Source organism: Muntiacus reevesi, chromosome 2, assembly GCF_963930625.1.
Source record: "Muntiacus reevesi chromosome 2, mMunRee1.1, whole genome shotgun sequence".
In the NCBI taxonomy this organism is placed as follows: Eukaryota; Metazoa; Chordata; class Mammalia; order Artiodactyla; family Cervidae; genus Muntiacus; species Muntiacus reevesi.
The window spans coordinates 258,561,291-258,566,482 of NC_089250.1; the positions used below are offsets into that span (position 1 = coordinate 258,561,291).

Genomic DNA, 5,192 nt, shown 5'->3' on the forward strand with positions numbered 1-5,192 from the left:
ACTCCCATGTATGCCCCTCCTCTCTTTCAACATTCACTGCTGGAGAGAATGAGGGGCAGGAGCAGGGGAGCTAAAGGAGCCCAGAGCTGCCAGATGGGAGAAGCCTGAGTCACCAAGTGACTCTGAGAAGTAGAGCTACCCCACTGACTGCATCATGCTATCCTGTGGGGGGAAAAAAGGTTGTTATCAAGCCACTGAGACTTGGGGAAGAAAACTTACTTCTTCAAGTAACAACTGCTATTAATTTGGGACTTCCCTGGTGGTCCAGTGGCTAAGATTCTGCGCTCCCAATGCAGGGGGCCCAGGTTTGATTCCTGGTCAGGGAACTATATTCCACATGCCGAAGCTAAGACCTGGTACACTCAAATAAATAAATATATTTTTTAGCTGCTAGTAATTTACCTTTCCTCATACACATGAAGAAAGGGCTCTGGTAGACTGCAAAAATGGCTCCAGTTTTTCACCCCTTCCTGTCTCCTTGCCCTTTGCCATCTGACTTCACAGCAACTTCCATCAAAGCGAGGAATCTATTTCCCCACCCCTTGATCTGAGTAGGTCTTGGGCCACGAGGTGGCCAATAGAATGAGGTGGAAGAAATGACTTGATAGTTGACAACAATTGTTGAAAAACCGAAAATAAAGTGATACATAATTTATTTAGGAAAATAAATTTATTTAGGAAAAAATACCTAGGAGGGCCCTTCTTATTACAGTTATCATGGACACTAGTCTGTTAATTAAAACTCCTGCATCTCACTTAGCTTCATTTGTCAGCATTTCCCACATTAATTTGATTAAGGAGCCTTTTATTTTCAAATACCAATTAATATCCCATGGACCTTTGTCAAATGCTAGTAGGTCATAGTCAAATTATTCCCAATTTGGTTTTGTTTGTTTTGCTTTATTAAAAAATGGTGCCATAGAGACTTCCCTGGTGGTCCAGTGGTTAAGAATCCACCTTGCAATGCAGCAAATGCAGGTTCAATTTCTGGTCCGGGAACTAAGATCCCACATGCAGGGGAACTGGGCCCCCTGCACCACCGTGACTCAAGCCCATGCACCCTAGAACCCATGTTCTGCAACAAGAGAAGCCACTGCAAGAAGTCAAAGATCCAGCACAGCCAAAAATAAATATATAAATAAAAATTTTTTAAAATGTAAATGATGCCATAAAAATCCCTGAGGTGAAATCCTTTTCCACTTGCCAGATTCTTTCCAGTAGTGTAAATGATGAATTAACAGATATGAGTATTTTCCGGCTTTAGACTTGGGGCCCAATCCTTCTCTATAAAAATCACTCCCTTTCACATCCCATTCATGGTGAATGTGAACAGGGTCTCCCATTTCCCCGAACTCTCCTCACCAAAGGGAACCACATTTCAAACATCATTGCTGATTTGACAGGCAAAGGGCTGCCTCTCAGTATTTCAAAGGGCAAATTATTTGAATATTACCAGGGATAAACTTGGCTTTTATCTTTTTTGGCTCTTTGTGTTTCTTCTTTGAATTGTCATTTCATATTAATTGCCCATCTTTCTTTCGGGTACTGACTTTTCCTGTTAATTCCATGTTAATTTATTAATATGTTTATTATGTTTACCACTTTTCTATTATACCTGTAGCAAATATTTTTCTCTACTAGCTCACTTCAATTTTAGTCATGCCCATTTTAAAATAATTATTTTTGTTTGTTTTTAGTCGGTATGTGGGGTCTTGGTTCCCCAACCAGGGATTGAAGCAGGACCCACTGCATTAGGGAGCAAGGAGCCTTTACCACTGGAATGCCAGGAAAGTCCCTAGTCACGCCCTTTTCAAACATATGGGATACTCAACTTTTTATACAGTCAAATCTGTCAATCTTTTCCTTTATGATGTATTCTCTCTCTCTTTTTTAAATAGGATTTTTTCTCAGCCACACCCAGTGGCAGGCATGAGGGATCTTCAGGGATCGAACTCACGCCTGCTGCAGTAGGAGCATAGAGTCTTAACCACAGTCACGAGGGAAGTCCCTGTGATTTGCTCTCTTAAAGTTCAGAAAGTCTTTTCCAACCCAGAGGTTATTAAATATTTATTTCATCTTCAAGATTTTTATTGTGCAATTTTCTTCCCACATTTTACTCTGGTCCATCTGGAATTTATTTTCATTTATCATGCAAGATGAGGCTCCAAATTGATATTTTCCCCCAAATGGCAGAGACATAAACCCAACTGGTGTGACATTATGCTTCTGTTCAATAATAGTCTTGCTTTCTTTACTCTGTCTTTAGCCAGTCATTCTGGTACATTACCCAGGATGATTGCTCTTACACTGACATCACACTTCATATTATATGAGTTCCATGATTTTGTCTGTCTTGTCACCAGGGTATCCACAGCACCTAGAACAGAGCTTGACATATGGCAGGATCTCCATAAATATCTAGTGAAAGAATAAATAAGTGAATGAATGAGTGAGTGAGCAAATAAATGAATGTATACAAGACGCCAGCCCTGATCCGGGCAGTGAGTGTATTTATGTTGGTGATAATATTCTGCCCGTTCCTCTGTGAGGCAAAGGAGGAATAGGAAACAGTTTACTCAGCCTATATCAGGTAGCCATTGCTGCATAATGAAATTCCTCACAACTAATGACTTAAAACCACAACCGGAAAAAAAAAAAAAACAAAACCACAACCAAAGGCCAACTCTTCCCTCAGGGGCAGAGTCAAGCGGGGCCTAAAATGGCAGCCAGCCGCTAAGGGCATTTTCTTAAGCTCTGTGAGGAATGGCCGGGGATGAACAAACAGACAGGAATGTGGGCGCTTATTTGTGGCAGTGGGTAGCACAGGCCTTTCAGGAGGGAGAGAACACCCAGATTGCAGAGCCTGAGGCCTGCAGTCAAGTGTACAAGAGCTTAGCCTGGCTCCATTCAAACTACTGCAAACACAAGTACCCTCCCAGAGACACAAGCTTCAGTGGCCTGTCCTTGGAAGAGTACAAACTGATCCTGTCTACAGATATGTTGGACGAGTTTAAGGAGATGAATAAAGGCATGTGGAAGAAACTGCAGAAGTTTGTCCCCAGGAAGCCCAAGGAGAAGCACAAAGCCTAGGCTCAGGCCTTATAGCCCCGCCTAACTAACCATGAAGTCATGTACATTACCATTATCAATAAAACACTGATTTCCCCATTAAAAAAAAAAAAAAAAAGAACAGCAACTTCATTTGCTCACTGTCCTGCATTTCAAGAATTTGAAAAGGACACAGTAGAGATAGTTTGTCTCTGTTCCACATGATGTCAGCTCTGGTTAGGACACCCAAGGGAAAAAAGAACATCCAAGGGGCTTCTTCACTTGTGAGCCTGGTGCTTTGGGACAAGCTCAATTGACTAAGAGAGAACTCGAATGGCTGCACTGGGGTCATACATCGGGGCCATCTATTCTCACTGCCACATGGCTTCCTTGGGTCTCCACATGGCCTTCCATGTGGTCTCCCCAGTGTGGAGCTCAGAGCTCCTGAGTACACAAAAGCAAAAGCTCCCAATCTTAAGGTTTAGGCCAGAAATGGCTAGGGGGGCGGTGACTTCTGTCATATTCTACTAGTTAAAGCAAGTCATGCATCCAAGGCAGGTTTGAGGAGAGAGAATTACATGAGTATACATAGGGAGGTATAGCTCTTTGGGAATCTTAGTATAAAACTGCCTTCCACTGTTCAGTAAATGGCTCCTTATTGACCATTCACAAGAGCCAGGCTGAAACAGGTGCTATTGGCAGGCTTCACAGACACAGGCTCCTGAAATGCAGTGAATGTGTGGCCCCAGGCCATTACTGGGCCCTGAGGCAGGTACCTCTCCCAGTCTGAGAGAGGGAGTGGGCTCCATTGGACATAACCCCAGGGATCTGCCTTAAAAGTGAGGAGGTCACCTAGGGTACATAGGTGAGAAACCACTTAGAGGTTGTCTTGGTGAATCCCTAAACTCTAAAGGCAGAGAGATGAGGCTGGGGCCAAATCAGAACCTATGTAACGGGAGATGATGGAGGCCCTGGTATCACTAAAAGAAATATGTCATCTTTGTAAATATTTATTTGTTAATTATTTATTTGGCTGTATCAGGTCTTAGTTGCCATGTGGCATGTGGGATCTTAGTTCCCTGACCAGGGATCAAAACTGCATCCCCCGATTCTTAACCACTGGATCACCGGGGAAGTTTTAGCACTCATCTTGAAGAATAGTGATTCCCAACCAGCAACTGGGTATCAGAATTACCTGAGTTTAACTATTTTGAGGTGTTTAAACAACACCTCCAGGTATCTCTTGACTTCCTACTTTTGCATTCCAGTCCCTTATAATGAAAAGGACATCTTTTCTGGGTGTTAGTTCTAGAAGGTCTTGTAGGTCTTCATAGAACCATTCAACTTCAGCTTCTTCAGCATTACTGGTTGGGGCATAGACTTGGATTACTGTGTTATTGAATGCTTTGCCTTGGAAACGAAGAGATCATTCTGTCGTTTTTGAGATTGCATCCAAGTGCTGCATTTCGGACTCTTTTGTTTACTATGATGGCTACTCCATTTCTTCAAAGAGATTCTTGCCCACAGTGGTAGATATAATGGTCATCTGAGTTAAATTCACCCATTCCAGTCCATTTTAGTTCGCTGATTCCTAAAATGTTGATGTTCACTCTAGCCATTTCCTGTTTGACCACTTCCAATTTGCCTTGATTCATGGACCTAACATTTCAGGTTCCTATGCAATATTGCTGTTTACAGCATCAGACTTTACTTCCATCACCAGTCACATCACAGCTGGGCATTGTTTTTGTTTTGGCTCCGTCTCTTCATTCTTTCTGGAGTTATTTCTTCACTGATCTCCAGTAGCATATTGGGCACCTGCAAATCTGGGGAGTTCATATTTCAGAGTCCTATTTTTTTTCCTTTTCATACTGTTCATGGGGTCCTCAAGGCAAGAATACTGAAGCATTTGCCATTCCCTTCTCCAGTGCACCACGTTTTGTCAGAACTCTCCACCATGACCCGTCCATCTTGCAAAAGTAGGAAGTCAAGAGATACCTGGAGTAACAGGCTAATTTGGCCTTGAAGTACAGAATAAAGCAGGGCAAAGGCTAACACAGTTTTGCCAAGAGAATGCACTGGTCATAGCAAACACCCTCTTCCAACAACACAAGAGAAGACTCTACACATGGACATCACCAGAT

The 5,192-nt window shown here is 42.6% G+C and overlaps 1 non-coding gene and 1 pseudogene across 1 annotated transcript; both read left to right on the forward strand.

Annotated features, from left to right (window-relative positions):
- Positions 1-253: 253 nt before the first annotated feature.
- TRNAG-CCC (transfer RNA glycine (anticodon CCC)) lies at positions 254-326 on the forward strand. The gene has a single exon. It is a non-coding gene; the product is annotated as a tRNA-Gly (tRNA).
- A 2,393-nt stretch (positions 327-2,719) lies between these two features.
- On the forward strand, positions 2,720-3,090 carry LOC136161270 (ubiquinol-cytochrome c reductase complex assembly factor 2 pseudogene; annotated as a pseudogene).
- The last annotated feature ends 2,102 nt before the right edge of the window (positions 3,091-5,192 follow it).